Below are 21,679 nucleotides of genomic sequence, written 5' to 3'. Positions count from 1 at the left end.
TGAGGCTGCTATAAACCTCAATACTTAATCTATTATGTGGTAAGAAAAAAAAAATACAGAGGATACTAATTGGGACCTGGACTGGGTGTGAACCAATGATTCAATACCCTTTGGAGTTGGAAGGTCAGGTTGAGCTAGTACCACAGATCAGAGACAGAGAGTAGAGGTGGGAGGTATCTGTGCGTGGAGTTATGAGTCAGTGCACTTTCAGATAAAACAGTGAGCATCTCAGTATGGATAGTCTTTTGCATAGAGAGATGGGCCATTAAAAAGTGAAATTCCTGCATCTTGAGCTTCTACAGCAATACAGGAAATCAACATTAGGATTTGTGGTTTCCTGCAAATGGGGAATCTAAGAGAACACTAAAAAAAAAAGCTACATGTTTCAACTATCAGCAGAGATGTTACCCAAAGATTTCTCACTCTGTAAGTATCAGGGACAAACATATGGGATAAAACAGGAGGTTGAGAATAGTAATTCTAGAAGCTTGGAAGAGGATGTGTGTAAAATATTCGTTTAGAACATTGATGGTAACCTGTCTGGAAGAGTGTGGCTGGATACTGAGTTAATGAAAATAGAATACTGAAAATCATAGCTCATATTTACTGAGGAGTGATTCTGTGTCAGGCGCTGTATAAAAGCCTCTATTCAGTTGCTAAATCTGTGCTTCTGAAAGAGGACAGGGGGTTATTATGGAAATTATTAAAGATAGCTGCCTTATGTTAGAACCACTGGCAAATTTACTATCTTTATTATGCATTCCAGGTGACTAAGAGCAATAGACTGTCCTCTGGTTATTAGAAAGAATGAAGTCTAAATACTGAAAAAGGATAAACAACATACAGATAAATATTTTGAAATGACCCAGATTTGGAAAGTCCTAATACATTGCCAAGCTTTCAACATTTTCCTTGCCACAGAATGACTCCTCTGAGAACAAAGTAATTGCTGACTTCAAAGAGCTCTGAGGAAGTTCAGTGGATGGAAAGAATTTGACTAGCAACTGGGTGAATCAAATCTAGAGTTTTTCTATCACTGGTCTGTGTGTGTGTGTGTGTGTGTGTGTGTGTGTGTAAAGCACATGAATACATCTACAGAGTTTAACTTACTACCTGAAGTATTTCTCAAGGTCAAAAATTCACCGGAGAATTGCAATGCTGTCTCTGAGTTGTTCCACACTTGGGCTCCTCCCGGACAATGTTAGTTATGGACACCAGAAGTTCCCAAGCCTTACTGGGCTTTGAATCCTGGAGGGCTTTTAAAAAAGTATATATTCACAAACCTACTCAATCAGGCACTCTGGAGTGGAACTGGCATAGATGAGGATGTATATTTATACAAGTGATGCTGATATCAGTTTGGATGTACTCATTTAATTCGGGATGGTAGTGAATCTTGAGAACCACTCATCTGAACAGCTCAACTAACACTCAGGTTGAGTGGCTGTTACCTGTTTTTCTTGAAGCTATTTCCTTAACAACAGCAGATCTAGGTAGATACCTCCAAGGCTTTACTTTTAATGGACCGACCTCTCTACACTATCACAGGAGATTCTACTTTGCATTCTTGCCTGTCAAAGAACATGTTCCATCATGAAATCCTAAGAGAACCTAGACAATGTGGCTTTAGAATGGATGACCTCCGAAGGGATTTGGGGAACCTGACTTAATATCTCCCCTCGGCAAGATGCCAACAATATTCCGAACAAGCAATTCAAACCTGGAAAACGTCTCAAGTGCTACACGAAATGTTATGATTAATCTCTTGGTTCCAATGATTCTTCCTCTTTTAGTCTGTGTCTATACAGTCTCTTGGTTTCTCTCCCTGCTACAAACCTAGCTTATCAGGCTGTTGGGCTCTCTACTGGACTGAATTACCTGCAAAAGACAGGGGCACCAAGGTTGCCAGTTGGCAGTCTGGAGACCTTGGCAGCTTGAATTTTTAAGGTCACTGAATCTCACTGGAGGACAGCCCATTTTGATTGTTGATTTTCCTCTTTTGGAAATTATTTTGGTAAATCAACCTCCACCAACATCTCACATGTGTTTGTAAGTCTGGCAGGGCAGACTTACAGAACAAGGCATTTTCAAGGTCTCAACATCCAATCCTTTCCTGGAGAGACAGGGAAATGTATACTTGCTCCCATCCTTGGGGAAATGGCCCCTCCCAAGCAGCTTCAGAGATACCACATTTCCCCTTCCTATCCCAGCCCAGCTTTCCTTTTGGGTCTCCCCAGTTATGGAAGTCAGGAAGAATGAATACATTATTGAACTTATTTGCTAATCAATTTATCTCAGTATGTATTTCTCATGGCCATGTGCCAAGAGATAGAAAAGGAACCATGGGGAGAATAAATGAGATATAATTTCTAATGCAAAGTTGAACATGATTAGCAGCATTAAAGAAGAACAAAAAATTACTATAGGAGCTTGGTGGTCAGAGCTTCTATCTCATATTATGGAAGAGAAGTTTGTGGGGAAGATTCTCTCTCTTTCCCTCCCTATGGCCATCCCTCCAGCTCTACAGGGTATGATAAAACCTAAATCCTAAAATGCCGTTGAGGTCTTTTGTCTCGGGAGTCTCTGTGAAAATGTCAGCATTCATGGATTTGAGGAGGATTGAGGCTAGCTTTTTGGTAGAATGCTTCAGGTCACCTGGGAGCCTGTTGTATGTAAAGATTCCTACCTGGACCTCAGAGACCCAGATCCACTAGACTGGGCTCAACCCCTCATGTCACCTCCAGGTACATGTACAAAATTCTCCCAGGACGTAGGTCAGTGTCTCCCAGTTGAGACAGTCAACTCTTTGAGTTAAAATCTTAACTTAAACTGATGTTCAGATTCACAAGAAGAGAGAAAGAAAAATAACCATTGAGCACATAACAGCACCCACTTGTGGCCTTTAATTTTCACTGCCATTCATTTTACAGATGTGGACACACACTGAGAAAAAGATCAATGATTGACCTGGGGTCTTAAGTGGTAAATGGTAGACCCTGGTTCTAGACTCAGATCTCCCAACCCCAAAGTCTGGATCATGTTTATGCAGTCTCACGGGGCATATGGTAGTTATTCAGTCAGTATCTGCTGAACAGAATTGAATCAGAGACAAAGCAGTGTTTCCAGAGTACTGAAGTCCCCATCTGTGATAGTAGATTCATCTATTTGTCTCTGCAGTTCTGTGAGTTTTGCCACGAGCATTGGTGAAGAATGCTGTACTCTGGCACGTTTCCCTGGGGCTGGAGCCCAGAATTGGGCACTGAGGCACACAAGTGACACAGACACAGCCAGGTGAAGTCTGCAGGCCATGATGGGGGCATTGGAACCTCACCCAGCCCTTCATCAAGCCTTTCTTCTTCTCAACTCTGTAATTCTAGCAATGACGGAGGTGCAGTGTGCTACTAGCAAGAGACCAGAGCTTTTTCAAGCTCTACTTTTTTGACATGTAGAGAAAGGGGGAAAAGCCACCTTCTAAGGTTCTACTGCTTTTTTCCCCTCAAATTTGCCTTTATCTGTAATGTTTGCATTAGCAGAACTCACACCCTATTCAAACAGGTTACACCTTCCAGAAGAGGCACAAACATCATGAGTCATCAAGGAAGCAGAGAAGTTTGCACTTGTAGGTTGCCATAGAATTTTCTGTATTACGTACTAATATCTACAATGAAGTTTTCTTTCAGCATATTAATATCACTTTTATCTTTCGTTTGGTGTAACTTCCATTCATTATAGAATGTTATTACAGTAGTCTACAAATCAAGTGCAGTAGAAAGAAAATGATTTAAATACTAGACAGCTAAGTTGACTAATGTCTACAAAGAAAGTTGTGGTTTGAGGTATAGTCAGATCAAAATAAGTCTATCAATTTTAAATTAGTATTATTATTCTCATCAAATTTTTCTGTAACCTGAGACAAAAAATGTTTATAAGCTTTATTTCCCCTTCACGGTTCCCCTTTATCTTGACGATTTGGATCTTTCGGCTTCCCTCCTCAATGCTGTGATTCACTGGTTTCCTGTCATTTCACCCTGCAGGGTCTGGTTTTCCCATTGGGAGAGCCTGCCATGACTTCTCAGCAACAAAATTAGCCTGGAGTAATTTGGGGCTGAGACGGCGGCTCCCTGATTCATTTGGGTCTACAGGGAGATGGCCACGACCAAACAAAACAGCCAAAAGGAAAAGCCACCAGGTCCTCCTGTATCTGGACAGCCCAGATGTTATTTACAGCTTTGTTTATGAAGTAATTTCTTGACTCTCCTGGCCAGGATCCACACATTTTGTCATTTTAGAGCACACACGTCCTGTCACATGGTGACGATGTGCCCTGAACAAGTAAACAGGCTGTAAGACTATCATAGGGGAGAAAAGTTTTTTAGCATAACACCCTGCTCTTCCCCTAGTTGTATAAAAGACAAAGGAAAGCAGAGACAGAGAACTGAGAATTTTCTTAATTTTAGTTTTTCAACTCACCACAATCCATGCAGCTGTTTTGAAACCCCTACTATGTCCAAAGTGCTATGAATAAAGAAGTTGGCTAGTTCAGGAGCCCAACACTCAAGACCCTCCCATTCCAGTGAAAGGCAGACATTAATAAACACAGGGAACCCACATACAACCTGCAGGTGAAGTGGGTGTAACACTTGGGATGGGGTACAAATACTCTTTATAGAGTTATTATAAATAATACTGTGAAGGTAGGGACAGCACCTTCCTCAAATTAAGAGAAGGATTCATTAAAGTCTGTCCCTAAAGTGGAGGGCTATGCTGTCCTGTTTGCTTCCATCACCACCAGAAATCTCCCCAGCCAAACCTCCTCTCCAGCCTCTGGCCATGGTGGTGTATATTCTGTAGTCTGATGCAGTCTCCCACTGTTCTGATCACTCCCAGACCACTCCATCAAGCTGTTGTCAGCAGAATCCTCTGCATCTTTGCATCTTCAGCTTATACTCTGAACATTTGTGTTGTACTCGAAACCTGCAAATTTTCTGACGAGGGTACACCCCACTCCTAGAGGGCAGCTGATATGTTCTTGTGCCCTAAATCCCCACAGCACCTGGGATGAGAGTTGCCTTGCTCTTCCCTCCATTTCACTAGTCTTTTCATTCTTATATGCCATAAGGTATCAGCTGCTGTCTATCCTCACTGAGGTAACACTGACAACAGTCTTTAAGGACCTCAGCACATCACTTACTACTTTCCCATCCTTGTGGATTTTACCACCTCCCATCAAAGATTTAGCTAAATGTGCTGTCCTTGACCTTGTCCACAGTTCCTTGACCTCATCAGTTCTGATGGCCTTTTCCTTTATAACACCCCTTCCAATCTTTTCCATGGTTATGCCCTAGAATTTAACATTATCAACTCATACACTGCCTCCTAAATTTCAAGCTTCCCACTCTCTGTTCATCACCAGCTACTTTTCAAAGTCAGTTATTGTAGTACCCTTCCTCTATTACTTTGTCCAAATAGAGTCCACTAATCCACTGAATATATCATTTTTCAGTGCCCATGATCCATCTCACTACACATCCTGGGAGCACTTTCCCTTCTAGAATCTATGGTTCATGGGTATAATCACTTCTTCGCAAATACGCTCAACCCCTGTAGTGAGTTGGAGAGTATCTCCCCAATGTTCGTGTCCACTCAGAGCCTTAGAATATGACTTTATTTGGAAATAGAGTCTTTGCAGATGTAATTGGTTAAGATGGGACACACTAGATTAGGCAGAGTCCTAAATTCAAGACGGGTGCTCTTAGAGAAAGAGAAGGACACACAGAGGCATAGACACAGGCAGCAAGGCCCTATGAAGATGGAAGCAGGGAATGGAGTTATGCTGCCACAAGCCAAGAAATGCAGGAAACCATGAGAAGGAAGGAGAGGAACTGGGACAGTTTCTTCCTCAGAGCCTCAAGAAGGAATCAACCCTCCTGATACCTTGATTTCAGACTTCTGGTGTCTCAACTGTGAGAGAATAAATTTTTGTTGTTTTAAGCCACCAAGTTTGTGGTAGCATTTTTATGGCAGTTGCAGGAAACTAATATAACTCTCTTAACCTTTATTACACTGTTATAGCAAAAATCTTGATAATGATTAAACCTCATTCTCTACTTTCTCTGTCCCTGCTTCCCTAATAGCTCAATTATTAAGAATCTGCCTTCAATGCAGGAGACCCCGGTGAGATTCCTGGGTCGAGAAGATCCACTGGAGAAAGGATAGACTATCAGTTTAGTTCAGTCGCTCAGTCGTGTCCGACTCTTTGTGACCCTATGGGCAACAGCACGCCAGGCCTCCCTGTCCATCACCAACTCTTGGAGTTCACCCAAACCCATGTCCGTTGAGTTGGTGACGCCAACCAGCCATCTCATCCTCTGTCGTCCCCTTCTCCTCCTGCCTTCAATCTTTCCCAGCATCAGGGTCTTTTCAAATGAGTCAGCTCTTCGCATCATTCTTGGGCTTCCCTTGTGGCTCAGCTGGTAAAGAATCCATCCACAATGTGGGAGACCTGGGTTCAATCCCTGGGTTGGGAAAATCCCCTGGAGAAGGCAACAGCTACCCACTCCAGTATTCTGGCCTGGAGAATTCCACGGACTGTGTGTATAGTCCATGGGGTTGCAAAGTTGGACATGAGTGAGCGACTTCCACTTTCTGTCCCTGCACCTCACTGGCAGATTTCAGGTGAAAGAAAACTCACAAATTTACTAACTGGTCTCACTTTGCAACTTTGACCACGATCAAATGTCTCTTGACATTTTCTGGTAATTCAGCCACATTTTGTAGTGCATTCTTCCTATTCTCTGGGGCAAATATGTTCCAGTTTCTTTTCAGTTCCAAACTGGTGACTTGCCTCTCACGACACCAAGAAAATAGAAGTAATGAGAAGAAAAAGAATTCTTCTGTCCACTAAATCTACAAACCTGCCTGCATTTGTACACCTATTTTTCTATTTTTTTCTTCCTGTTTCACTCATTTAATACACAAGTATTTATGAAGGGTACTCCACCCCAGGCAATGTTATGACATCTGGAGAGGGCAAAGTCCCTTCTCTTCTGATGATCATATTCCTGGATAAAAAACAAACAATAACTTAATAAATATATGTATATTCAACATAATACTAGACAGGAAAGGGATTACAAAGGAAAGCAAAGCTGTGATCCATAGGCAGGGTACGATTTTGGGAAGGATGTTCAGGAAAGACATCCCTGATATGTCTGAGCAGAGATCTGAATAAAGTGAGGGGATGGATGAACTGTCTGTGCTTCCTTCCAAGACTAACAATCTCTGTTCTGGATCCCATCCCCCTTGTCCTATTGAGGACAAGTAGACCTCTTTCCTACAATTTTCACCCAAATTTTGCATTACTAATCTCTGCTTCTTTACTTGGTCATGTTCATCAAAATGCAAAATGGTAAAATATCTGCCATCTTGTGAAAAAAAATAAATGCTCCTGGAATCCACATCCCCATTACTCTGGTCTTCTTTGGTATAGTGAAAGTGAAAATTGCTCAGTCGTGTCCTATTTTTTGCAACCCCACGGACTATACAGTCCATGGAATTTTCCAGGCCAGAACACTGGAGGGGTAGCCGCTCCCTTCTCTAGTGGATCTTCCCAACCCAGGAATGAACCCAGGTCTCCCACATTGCAGGCAGATTCTTTACCAGCTGAGCCACCAGAAAAGCCCTTCTTTGGTAAAAAACTCCCCCAAAGAGTTTCAATATTAACCATTTCACCTCAAGTCACTCCAATATTTTTTCATTCCTATCAATAATTTCTACCATGTCAATTGCAAAGTCAATTTTTAACCCGAATCTTATTTGTTTTTTTAATAGCATTTGAGAGTTGATTACAAACACTTTTTTCAAAAATATTTCCTTCAGTAGATGTCTCAGATACTCCAGTCTCCACATCTTTCTCTCCCTTCATTGAACTCTCCTGATCAGTGTCTAAGTATCTAAATGTTGGCACATCCCAGGGTTGAATCCTCAGAACTCTCTGCCTCTGCACCTATACTCATATGTGAGGCAATGTCATCCTGCCTCCCTGCTTTAAAAACCATCCATATGCTGCTGACTCAGATTTTATCTCCAGGCTATTACAGCACCAAATTCATGAGTATCTAATTTCCTACTCAAGATTTCTGCTAATTGACATATTGAATTTAATGTGTACAAAACCAAACTTGATTTCCTTTACTAACAAGTTCAATGCTTTCCCATTTTCCCCATCTCACTTAACCATAGTGGCTCAGCCCCAAATGTTAGATTTTCATTATCCTAAACTCCTTTGTGTCTTTCTATAACCAAATCTAGCACCAAAGTCTGTGAGCATTGCTTTCAAGTCATGCCCTTCTTTCAGCATGTCTACTGCTGTCATCCTAAGCCCAAACCTCTGCTGTCTCTCTCTCAGTTCAGTTCAGTTCAGTTGCTCAGTTGTGTCTGACTCCTTACGACCCCATGGACTGCAGCATACCAGGCTTCCCTGTCCAACACCGACTACCAGAGTTTACTCAAACTCATGTCCATTGAGTCGGAGATGCCATCCAACCATCTCATCCTCTGTCATCCCCTTCTCCTGCCGCCTTCAATCTTTCCCAGAATCAGGGTCTTTTCAAATGAGTCAGTTCTTCGCATCAGGTGACCAAAGTACTGGAGCTTCAGCTTCAGCATCCAGTCCTTCCAGTAAATATTCAGGACTGATTTTCTTTAGGATTGAGTGGTTTGATCGTCTCGCAGTCCAAGGGATTCTGAAGAGTCTTCTCCAACACCACAGTTCAAAAGCATTAAGTCTTCAGCACTCAGCTTTCTTTATAGTCCAACTCTCACATCCATACATGACTACTTGAAAAACCACAGCTTTGACTAGACGGACCTTTTTTGGCAAAGTAATATCTCTGCTTTTTAATATGCTGTTTAGGTTGGTCATAGCTTTTCTTCTAAGGAGCAAGTGTCCTTTAATTTCATGGCTACAGTCACCATCTGCAGTGATTTTGCTGCTGCTGCTGCTAAGTCACTTCAGTCGTGTCCGACTCTGTGCGGCCCTATAGACGGCAGCCCACCAGGCTCCCCTGTCCCTTGGATTCTCCAGGCAAGAACACTGGAGTGGATTGCCATTTCCTTCTCCAATGCATGAAAATGAAAAGTGAAAGGGAAGTCGCTCAGTTGTGTCCAACTCTTCGCGACCTCATGGACTGCAGTGATTTTACAGCCCCCCCCCAAATAAAGTCTCTCACTGTTTCCATTGTTTCTCCATCTATTTGCCATGAAGTGATGGAATCAGATGCCTTGATCATAGTTTTCTGAATGTTGAGTTTTAAGCCAAATTTTTCACTTTCCTCTTTCACTTTCATCAAGAGGCTCTTCAGTTCTTCTTTGCTTTCTGCCGTAAGAGTGGTATCTTCTATATATCTGAGATTATTGATATTTCTCCCAGCAATCTTGACTCCAGCTTGAGCTTCATCCAGCCCAAAATTTCGCATGATGTACTCTGCATGTAAGTTAAATAAGCAGGGTGGCAGTATGCGGCCTTGATGTATTCCTTTCCCGATTTGGAACCAGTCTATTGTTTCATGTCTGATTCTATCTGCTGCTTCTTGACCTGCATACAGATCTCAGGAGGCAGGTCAGGTGGTCTGGTATTCCCATCTCTTGAAGAATTTTCCACAGTTTGTTGTGATTCACACAGTCAAAGGCTTTGGCATATTCAATAAAGCAGAAGTAGATGTTTTTCTGAAACTCTCTTGCTTTTTCTAAGATCCAATGGACGTTGGCAATTTGACCTATGGTTCCTCTTCCTTTTCTAAATCCAGCTTGAACATCTGGAATTCACGGTTCACGTACTGTTGAAGCCTGGCTTCGAGAATTTTGAGCATTACTTTGCTAGCGTGCGAGATGAGTGCAATTGTACAGTACAGTCTGATCTCAAGATGGTGGAGTATAAGGACGTGCACTTATCTTCTGTGAGAAGCCCAAAATTACAACTTGCTGCTGAACAACTGTTGACGGAGAATGTTCAATCCCACCAGAAAATACCCCACATCCAAGGGCAAAGGAGAAGCTCCAGCAAGATGGTAGGAGGGGCAAAATCATGTTTAGAATCAAACCCCATACCTGCCATAGCTGTTTGGAGGGCTCAAACAAAACCTGTGCATGCCAGGAGACCCCACAGAGATTGAGCCATACCTGCTTTCGAGCGTTTGAGTGTCTCCTGCGGGGGTATGGGTCAGCAGTGGTCTGTCGCAGGGGCAGGGGCTCTGGGTGCAGGAGACCTCAGTATGGCGTAAGCCCTCTTGGAGGAGGTCGCCATTAACCCCACCATAGAGCCACCAGAACTTACAGGACTGGGAAAACTGACTCTTGGAGGGCATAAACAAAACCTTGTGCTCACCAGGACTCAGGAGAATGGAGCAGTAACCCCACAAGGAACTGACCCAGACTTGCCCATGAGTGTCCAGGAATCTCCAACAGAGGCATGGGTCAGCAGTGACCTGCTGCAGGGTTGGGGGCACTGAGTGGGGCAGTGCATGCACAGGACCTTTTGAAGGAGGTCCCCATTATCTTCATTACCTCCACCATAGTTTGGCCTCAGGTCAAACAACAGGGAGGAAACACAACCCCAACTATCAACAGAAAGTTGGATTAAAGATTTACTGATCATGGCCCCGCCCATCAGAACAAGACCCAGTTTCCCCCTCAGTCATTCTCTTCATCAGGAAGTTTCCATAACCCTCTTATCCTTATCCATCAAAGGGCAGACAGAATGATCCTTATCCATCAGAGGGCAAACAGAATGATCCTTATCCATCAGAGGGCAAACAGAATGAAAACCACAGTCACAGAAAACTAATCAAACTGATCACATGGACCATAACCTTGTCTAACTCAATGAAACTATGAGCCATGCTGTGTAGGGCCACCCAAGACAGACGGGTCATAGTGAAGAGTTCTGACAAAACATAGCCCACTGGAGAAGGGAATGGCAAACCATTTCAGTATTCTTGCCTTGAGAACCCCATGAACAGTATGAAAAGTCTCTCTCTAGGTAGGCAATAAATTTCCTTATTGGTTTTCCATCAGCTTAACTTGCCCTACTTCCACTGTTTATTCCCCACACATTATGAATGGCCTTATGAAGACATGAATCAATCACATCATTCCCCTGTACAAAACACTCTACAGACTTTCCATTACACTCAGAATCAAATCTAAAGTATCTGTCCTGCATGACCTGGGCCTTACCAATCTCTCCAACCTCATTTCTCATCATTCTGTTCCAGTCATCCTCAGCATCCTGATGGCCACCACCAGGACAAGTGTGTTTCTAACTCAAAGTCTTGTACTTATGCTTCTCTCTAGCCAGGAGGCATTTCTCTTTTGTTATCTACATGGCTTATTCTCTTATTTCATTCAAGACTTTTTTCAAATTATGCTTTCTTCAAAGAGGGCTTATCTCACCATATTATTTAAAATAACATTGTATCTGCATCCTATCCAATCATTTTATACTTCCTGTGGTGGTTTAGTTGTATCCAACTCTTGATCCCATGGACTGTAGCCCTCTAGGTTCCTTTGTCCATGGATTTCTCAAGCAAGAATACTGGAGTGGCTTGCCATTTCCTCCTCCAGGAGACATTCCCAGCTCAGGGATTGGACACGAGTCTCCTACACTGCAGGTAGATTCTTTACCAGAGAGCCAATCAGTTTAGTTCCGTTCAGTCGCTCAGTCATGTCCGACTCTTTGTGACCCTGAGTCACTAGGGAAGCCCTTATATCTCCTAACCTGCTTTATTTTTCTTTATGGCCAGTATTAGTACTTGATATTACATATTATGTTTATTTTATTATTGGCTTATTATGTCTTTCCTACTAGAATATAAATATCAAAGGGTAGGAAGTTCATCTTATTCATAATTTGAATGCTAGAGTTTAGAACATGTTGTCATCAGATAAATATTTGTTTAGTTAATTGAGAAAAAATATTTTATGAAAAACTTAAATGCATGGAGCAAATTTATAAAATACAGTTAATAATCAAAATTGCTATTAATCACTAAATAGGTTCCAGGCAGTTTGCTAAGTGCTTTACAAATACTTTATTTTTAATTCTTATATTAACCTCATAGCTAAGGGTATTATAATCTCCATGTAGCATATGAGGAAAGTAGAGTTTTTAAAATGTGAGAAATTAACCTAACCTCATATAGTAGTAGGTTAAAGAACTGAAATTCTAACCTAGATTTGCCTGGTTCCAAAGCTCCAGGATACAAAATCACAACCGTATAAATGTTTATTCAAGCTGCCCCCATAGCAGGCTAAGCATGGCAGCCATCAGGACCAACAGGTTCCAGATAATAGGTAGCACTGAAAAATAGTAGATCTAGCAGTATTTACCAAAGGACGAGTGTGAGACCAGGATGTGGAAGGCACTGGCAGCCCACTCCAGTACTCTTGCCTGGAAAACCCCATGGATGGAGGAGCCTGGTAGGCTGTAGTCCATGGGGTCGCAAAGAGTCGGACATGACTGAGTGACCTCCCTTTCACTTTCATGCATTGGAGAAGGAAGTGGCAACCCACTCCAGTGTTCTTGCCTGGAGAATCCCAGGGATGGGGGAGCCTGGTGGGCTGCCATCTATGGGGTCGCACAGAGTCAGACACGACTGAAGTGGTGAGATTTTCAAAGACTCAAATTTAGAGGCATGTTGGATATCACTAAATCGAGCCCCTCACCTGCAATGGAAAACTGCTCCTGGCTCCCTGCCCTCTACCACTTAGAGGACTTTCACTCCAGCAGCCCTGCCATGTACGGGAGCCCACTTTCTCAGGATGGGACATGTTCTTTCTGGACCAACTACTGTCTTTATTGCAAGGGAGTCTGATACTTGATTCATGTGGTTTGTGTCCTGTTTGACCACTGAGATGGCCTGGAGCAAGTTTTTCCCCATTTGAAGAGTTCTCTTATCCTCATCTAGATTCTTTTCTCTATGTTCAATTGCTATCTCTGTTGACTTTTGCTATAACCTGTCCAAATCCTGCTAATATTCTCGTAGAATTATCTTTTCTGACATATATTGTTGCCTTGAAATTCACCTGTACTTTAAGTTTATCTTAAATCCCACCTCATTTTAAAGAAGCTATCTCTAAAAATTATACTAAAATGTTAAAAAGTGTCAAAAATGTTTATAATTAAATTTAATGCAATTCAGTGCACACAATATTAGATTCACCGCAAGCTCTAAGAAATAAATGAACAAAATAGTTAAAATTGCAAATACCTGAAAGTTATATGATATAACTGAAGATAAGGAAGATGAGCTTTTCTTCCTTTCTTTCTTTAGGAAGAGATTTGACAATCATTTCTTAGTCTTTTTAATTAATGACAAAGTCTATTCAACTTCTTAAATAATTTTAAAAGTTTATTTCTACCTCTGTATTCCTACCATCACCCTTGGTTAAGATTTCATTATTTCTTACCTGCATTCTTATGAAGTTAAAGAAGGCAGAGGAAAAGAGATCCGTTAGTGGGGACTCATTCTGTGTTAGGAAGTTTATCACAGGATTTAGGAATGAATCATGCATAGTTCTTTTTATAAAGGGGCTCACAATCTAAAGAGGAGACGGACATGAAAACAAGTGATTAAAACAATAGCAACAGTAGAAGACACGTATTAGTGTTGAGGAAGGAGTCATTAACCTCTTTGTTGGGATGCTGGAGAATGCTTTCCAGAAGTCACTTTTTAGTTGGCAGTAAAGGAAGTAGGTCAAGGCATTCCAGGAAGAAGTAACAGTAGATGTCTGGCCTGCTGTGGATGACCTGGTCCCTCCTAACTTCTCCATCCTCCACCTCATACTCATGATTCAGACACTGTCAAAATGCTTGTTTCCCCATGTGGTTTTATGACTTTTTACTTTTGCATGTGCTGTTGTATTTCCTCCTTTATCTTGTAAGTGATGATAGATAGGGAAGATTTTGAGCAAAGGATAAACATGATCAAACTTTATTTTAGAGATATTATTACTGTGGTTCTGTTGAGGCTGGACCTAGGATTATAAATAGAGAAATCAATTACAATACTACTGTAAGCACCAAGATTAAACTAAAGCAATTGTCATGGAAAGGACAGGATGAATATACAAGATGTTAAAAAGGTAGATTCGATGGATAAAGACAATATGGTATATATACATAATGGAATACTACTCAGTCATAAAAAGAACAAAATAATGCCATTTGTAGAAACACGGATGCAACTTGAGAATATTATACTAATGAAGTCAGAAAGAGAAAGACAAATGCCATATATGGAATCTAGAAAATCACACAAATGAACTATCTACAAAACAGAAATGGATTCACAAACATAGAGATCAGACTTATAGTTGCCAAGGGGAGGGGAGAGGGAAAGAGATGGACTTGCATGTGGGGTTGGTAGACGCACACTGTTGCATTGAGAATGGATAAACACCAAGGTCCTACTGTACAGTACAGGGAACTATATCCAATATCCTGTGATAATGGAAAATAGGAAAAGAATGTAAAACTGTACATGTGTAAACCTGAGTCACTTTGCTGTACAGTGGATATTGGCGCAACCTTGTAAGTCAACTATACTTCAGTCAAAAAAAAGTGATGGGAGAAACCAACAGAACATTGTAAAGCAGTTATCCTCCAATTAAAAAAAAAAAGTGGATTTAAAAGTAATCATGAAAAACACCAATACAGTATACTAACGCATATATATGGAATTTAGAAAGATGGTAACGATAACCCTGTATACGAGACAGCAAAAGAGACACTGATGTATAGAACAGTCTTATGGACTCTGTGGGAGAGGGAGAGGGTGGGAAGATTTGGGAGAATGGCATTGAAACATGTAAAATATCATGTATGAAACGAGATGCCAGTCCAGGTTCAATGCACGATACTGGATGCTTGGGGCTGGTGCACTGGGACGACCCAGAGGGATGGTATGGGGAGGGAGGAGGGAGGAGGGTTCAGGATGGGGAACACATGTATACCTGTGGTGGATTCATTTTGATATTGGCAAAACTAATACAATTATGTAAAGTTTAAAAATAAAATAAAATTAATTAAAAAAAAGTGATCATGATGATTATTGAGTGGGATGAATAGGGAAAAGAAGAAATAGAATGACATGAGGGGAATTCAAGATGCCTCTTAGATTTCTGCCTTGAGACATTGGGTGTTCAGCACTTCACCTGCCAAGGTAGGGAATATAGGAGGAAGAGCACATTTGGGGGAAAGATTAATTCTATCTTGGATATAAGTGTCAAGGGAGTCTTTCAGGTGGAGATGACAGTAAGTAGCTGGATTTGAGACTAGGTTTCAGGAAAGAAATCTGGGTTAGGGATTGGTACTGAGAAGCATCATCAAGTAGATGATAGTTAAAGTAAATACATTTAAAAAGTAGAGAAAATAAGAGTGAAACTCATGGTTGACTCCTAAGAGAAGGGATTCACGGGTCACTGCTGTGGTGGAATCTATTCTTGGAGTATCATAACTGGACAGAATGCTACAGTTCCCCAAATAAAGTGGATTTCAATTTCTCCAACCTGTGTGACTGAGAATGATTTGTACAGCATGGGGGAGGTCCAGCCTCTCAAACTGAGCCCATTTTATACTTGCTATCCTGAAAACAGGAGTGTCTGGAGGCAAGGAACCTTCCTGAATGTGCAACTTGAGAGTATGACTTGTAGTTTGATGAATAAGGTGCTTTCCTCTCTAAGTAATGACAATAAGCCTTGAAAACTAAGATAATAAGTTATGAAATGATTTTGAGTGGAATAAAAGATGTGGTATATGATAAATGTGAAAAAAATCTTCACAGCCTGATAAAAGAGGTATAAAAAATGTCTGTATTTCTCTAGTTACTGTCCTAAATACGGCAACACTGTCTTGCCAACACAATGCATCGTTGAAGTTGGCAAGTAAGGAATATCTTGGGAGAGTAAAGACAGACAAAAGCATCAACTGTAGTGAAATAAAAGTCTCTTAAAATCATATTTATTCTGATGAATAGAAAGACTTAACAAATTCTTGTTAAATTAATCAATGACTTCATTGCTTACCAAGCAATTTTTGAATTTTCGTTTGCCTTTCCAAGCAAATTCTCCTTTTGGAAAGAGAAAAAACTGACTGTTGGACATGGATGTATAATTGGTGTCAGGGATGTGGCACTGATGTATTTGGCACATAGTATGTGCTCAACAAAAATTAAGGGCTGTAAAAAAGGATGTAGAAAGGATGGGAAGGAAAGGTTAAATTAATATCTGTCAAGACTTTGGGCAGTGTAAGTGGCATGTTCTAGGACAGCGATTCTTAACTTTGTGTCTGAATCACTCAAAAACTTAAAATAGAGACTCAAAAAGGCTCCACTCTAGATCTATGGACTCAGAATTTCAGGAGGTGACATCAGGCTATGTGTAGATTTTTAAACCTCTGCTGTTGATAGATTCTGTTGTACAATCTGGGTTAAGAATTGCTATCTTCAGATCTGTTAGATCCTGGATATGTGAATTAGTGAAGTTCTAGGCCTGTAGAAGTGAGAGGTTGGATCTTGAACCCAGAGTATCATTATGAGGTAGAACACCATGCTGTTGCTGCTGCTGCTAAGTTGCTTCAGTCGTGTCCGACTCTGTGGGACCCCACAGACGGCAGCCCACCAGGCTCCCCCGTCCCTGGGATTCTCCAGGCAAGAATTCTGGAGTGGGGTGCCATTTCCTCCTCCAATGCATGAAAGTGAAAAGTGAAAGGGATGTTGCTCAGTTGTGTCTGACTTGTAGCGACCCCATGGACTGCAGCCCACCAGGCTCCTCCGTCCATGGGATTTTCCAGGCAAGAGTACCGGAGTGGGTTGCCATCGCCTTCCCCACCGTGGAGTTCCCCTAATTAATTTTCTGGGTCTTGTTGTCTTGACTGTGGAAAGTCATAGGTTAACTGTACCTTGCTCACAATACATAACCTTAAGCTATCTAGTAAATGGAGGTAGAAAGCTGAGTTGATTCTTGACTAATTATTATGTTTGAGGAATTATTGATTGCACCAAGCTTAACTATCTTTCCCCAGCAATGCTAATCCGGAATGAGTTCTTAAGTTCCTGCTGTTTTTCCCCTCAAAAGAAACTGATTTCTAGCTCCCCTGCAACTATTAATGTTAGAACAAATGAAGTTCTCTAGAAACATTTTTTATACCATATAAGCACCTATTAATTGTTTATAAAGTCATAAGTGCTTTAATTTATTGTAATATCCATGATGATTAAGCTCAATGTTTATGTTCTATCCTCATTCTCACAAGAAAAGAAAATAGCAACACAACGAGCTTCATCTGTCTCAGTTATTCAAAAATAATCCTTCAGTAAGCTCCTTCCCCCAAATTTAAAGCCACCATTGCCCATGAGGTGTGATAGGCAGGGATGCCTAAACCAGACAAGGCTGTGGTTAGGGAAGCAGACCTATTGTCACATCCTTTTTGAACTATTTGCTCCAATTAAGATATGGCTCTATCTACCATCTTGGAAAGATTGATAGTGGGGGAACAAGTAGGAAAAACTATTGACCTGTGCCATTGCCCACCTAGTAGTCAATATTTTCTTTATCTCTGAGTACCAAATGCTCTAAACAGCTGAGAGTCGTTTGAAGCAAAGATTTTTTTTTTCTATTGAAAACTTTCACTTTTATTTTCCTGTTGATCAATATAAATATATTTGCCTAAAGTTTTAAAAAATAAAGTTTGACTACCACAAATATCAGAAAATGTTTCTCTTTTCATAGGCTTGCTTTCTTTGTATGGTAATAACTCTGTCTATATACAAGAATGCAATCAATGATTTTATAGTAGAAAATCAGCCAACTGGAAATCCTTCCTTAATTCCAAAGATAAACACTGCATTTGTTTACTGCCATTGTTGATTTTTTCAAATTCAGGTTATCTTTTTGATAGAAAAAAGTAAGGCTTAGTTTCAACAGACTGTTCTTAAATGTCACTCCATGTATGGAGTTGGAACAAGAGAGGTTCCTTAGGTCATCATAAGAAGCATGAAGCTGTGTCTGACAGGAAGGACTGGCTCAGGAATAACTAGCATTTAGAACAATCTTCCGGAGAAGGGTGGTTCATAATCCCAAGGGAAAGCATTCCTAACAACAAACCGGGCACAGGCTCAGATTTATACATACATCGATGCTTGGAGGATCCATGGGCAAAGGTTGCCCTGTTCTCTGATAGATTAATCTACATTTAAAATACCTATTTTACCTCTCAGGAAGATCCTATATCATGAAGTAATCTGGATCCTACATCATGAAAAAAGGGAGCTTTCAGGAAGTACTTACAAAATGTCAAATTAAACTCCCCAAGTATTTTCTATACTTTCCTCTTTTATGGCGACATGATACTTAGAAGTGATTACAATATCTAGGCACAGTTGATAATGATCCATAAAAATATTCAGAAGAAAGATAGTTATCACTATAGATGCATATTCATAAGTTCATTTCATTATATATTCCTTCATTAAGAGTGATCATATACTCGTTTACTAATAAGAATGATCATCAATATTTGTTGATTAAAGACTTATCCATATAAAACTTTCTTTTAAAATTTGAGGTGGTGATGGATCCATAAGGTTTTCAGTAAGGAATCAGATAGCATATTTTAAAATAGTTAACTGAGACTGGTTTGAAGAAAGGATTATTTAGAGTCGTATGATCAAGATTAAGGAAACCAACAAGGAATAGTGAAACACCAAGATGACTAGGAACAGCCAGAAGTTATTGCTACCACTGGGCCTGAATGAATAAGGAAGGCAATGCAACCAGAATGAACATCAGAGAATTTGGGGGAGGTAAATGGAGATTAAATATCTCAATGGGAGAGCAAACATATACAAAAGAGTTAACTAATGATACAAAGCAGTAAATGGCAAACATCAAAACTACAGAGACAAAGACAGTAGGATAGAGCACAGCCTATTAGTTAGGAGCATGGCCTTGGAGGTTGGCAGGAATTTTCTAAAACCCATCATGGCTGTATGACTTCTTCAAGTTATGGAAACTTTCTGTGTCTCAGCTTCATTTAGGTGCAAATAGCAGTGCTAACTCTACAGAGTTGTTAAACGGCTTAATTGAGATAACATATATAAACCTTTTGGCTTGGTGCTTGGCACAGAGTAAGCACTCAGTGAATGTTAGTTACTAACATCACCATCATGAATAATAGATATCAGTTCAGTTCAGTCGCTTAGTTGTGTCCGACTCAGCAACCACATGGACTGCAATAGAGGAGATCAGCCATAACCAATGGCTATTGGAGTCAGAGAAGGAAGGGTAGAATTTAGACATGAAGAAAGAGAAAGGAAGGACCTCTGGAGAGGTTTAGTAGGGAGACAAGATATAAACAAAGATTAGGAAGCAGGAAATCACAGAGCATGTTCACAGGGTTGTATCAGGAGCAGTGGATTCAGATTAGGAGTGATAAAATGTAGAAGGAGGGGGTGGCCCAGGGAAGGAGGCCCTTGAATGTCAAGTCAGATTTGGCTTTATCTTGTACATTGTGGGAAACAATAAAAATATTTAAATCAAATGCAAGGTAAGAGTAGTGCTTTTAGAATGTGAGACTAGATGTGTGTTTGTAATAGGGGGGTTATAATGTGGCAGAATTTAGGATGAACTTCAGCAGAGGAATGAGTTAGGTTTAACTGTAAGTTATCAAATTCTTTGAAAAAACATGGGGAAATTGATATAAGTAAAATCATTTATTAATATCTGTTAGTCATTTTAAGTACTGCTGCTGCTGCTGCTAAGTCACTTCAGTTGTGTCCGACTGAAGCTGAAACCCCATAGATGGCAGCCCACCAGGCTCCCCTGTCCCTGGGATTCTCCAGGCAAGAACACTGAAGTGGGCTGCCATTTCCTTCTCCAATGCGTGAAAGTGAAAGTGAAGTCGCTCAGTCATGTCCGACTCTTCCCGACCCCATGGACTGCAGCCTACCAGGCTCCTCCATCCATGGGATTTTCCAGGCAAGAGTGCTGCAGTGGGGTGCCATCACCTTCTCGACATTTTAAGTACACTTACCCATTATTCCTCCTAACAGTTGTTAGGAGGAATAACACAGTTATTAGGAGGAATAATAAGATAATAATAATAATAATAACACAGTTGTTAGGAGGAATAATAAGCTGTCTGTGTTTTCTGGGTCTTGGTGTTGCATCCATTAACATTTCAATCTATTTCTACACTCAGTGATTCTAGTTTTAGCAACATTTGACCATTAGGTTCTTACAACTTAAACATTTTAAACAATAATTTTCTTGTGTTCATAGGAGAAAGAAGGACTTTTTATAACAGAAACATACATTTTTTTCCCGGACTTATAATGTTCTTTTTACAGTATCTTATAGGTCTTAATAAGGGCTTCCCTGGTGGCTCAGACAATAAAGAATCTGCCTGAAATGCAGGAGACCCAGGTTCAATCCCTGGGTCAGGAAAATCTCTTGGAGAAGGGAAAGACAACCCACTCCAATATTCTTGCCTGGACAATTCTGTGGACAGAGGCGCCTGGCAGCCTTCAGTCCATGGGGTTGCAAAGAGTTGGACATGACTGAGTGACTAACACTACTACTACTATATAGGTCTTAATGCCTCTAATCTTCACAGCAATTCTATGAGGAAATTCTATTGCCATTTTACAGATGAGAATATTAAGACTCAAAACATCTAAGTAACTTACAAAATGCACACTAGTCAATAAAAATTAATGGTAGAAAGCAGGTTTGTTCATGGGTGTCTATGTACTTGTGCTACATGTTTCCCAAGAAAGACACCTGCAGAATGTAAAGCTCCAATTATTAAAGTTTGATCTCAAGGTCAAATTTCATCTTGAGCTACATTATGTTTCATCTCTGCCTCTTACTTATCATTTGTTATATTTTTAAAATACTTTACTATTCACAAAGTTTACATTCATGGTCATATATGATCCTCACCATGATGTAATAAATTTGAAGTGGTTAACTAATTTGTTCAAGGTCTTCAGCTAGTAGGTAGCACATTTGGAACTTGATTATAGGTCTTCAAACTCCAAATTCTGTATGTTTTCCACTAGATGGAAAGAGCTTTAATTAAGAGAAGAAAATTTAAAAAGCATCTATTTTTAATATGATAATCATTTACAAAGCACAGGTTATGAGTTTGGCAACATCCTGGGTACTAATTTAAAACAAAGTCTCTGCCATTAAGGTACTCATCACTTTGGAGACTGAAAAAAAAAGATAGCTATAGAATGAGAGGGGCTATCATTTCATTGGTATAGAAACTAGATGAGGACTAGGAAAGGACCTGGTCAGTCTGGAGTGGAAAGAGACAGCAGTTCTGGTGGTTTGTGACTGGTGTGGGAAGAAAGATTTACTTGAGAAGCAGCACATGAGTTGAATTTTAAGGAATATACATGAGGAGGCGGCAAAAGGAGAGAGTTTGTGTAAAGATTTGGAGGCTTAGAGAACACAGCACTGGGAAGGTATGTGATGTCCGACCTGGAGAAAGCATGGAGTAAAAAGATGAGCCTGAAGAGCAAATCTAGGATCTGATGGTCCAGGGTAAGGAACTGGGACAGGAGCTTGAAGGAAGGAACCAATAATCTCAGATTTGCATTTCAGTAGCCACACT

This window comes from Bos mutus, chromosome 9, assembly GCF_027580195.1.
Source record: "Bos mutus isolate GX-2022 chromosome 9, NWIPB_WYAK_1.1, whole genome shotgun sequence".
In the NCBI taxonomy this organism is placed as follows: Eukaryota; Metazoa; Chordata; class Mammalia; order Artiodactyla; family Bovidae; genus Bos; species Bos mutus.
This window is presented reverse-complemented; position numbering follows the sequence as displayed.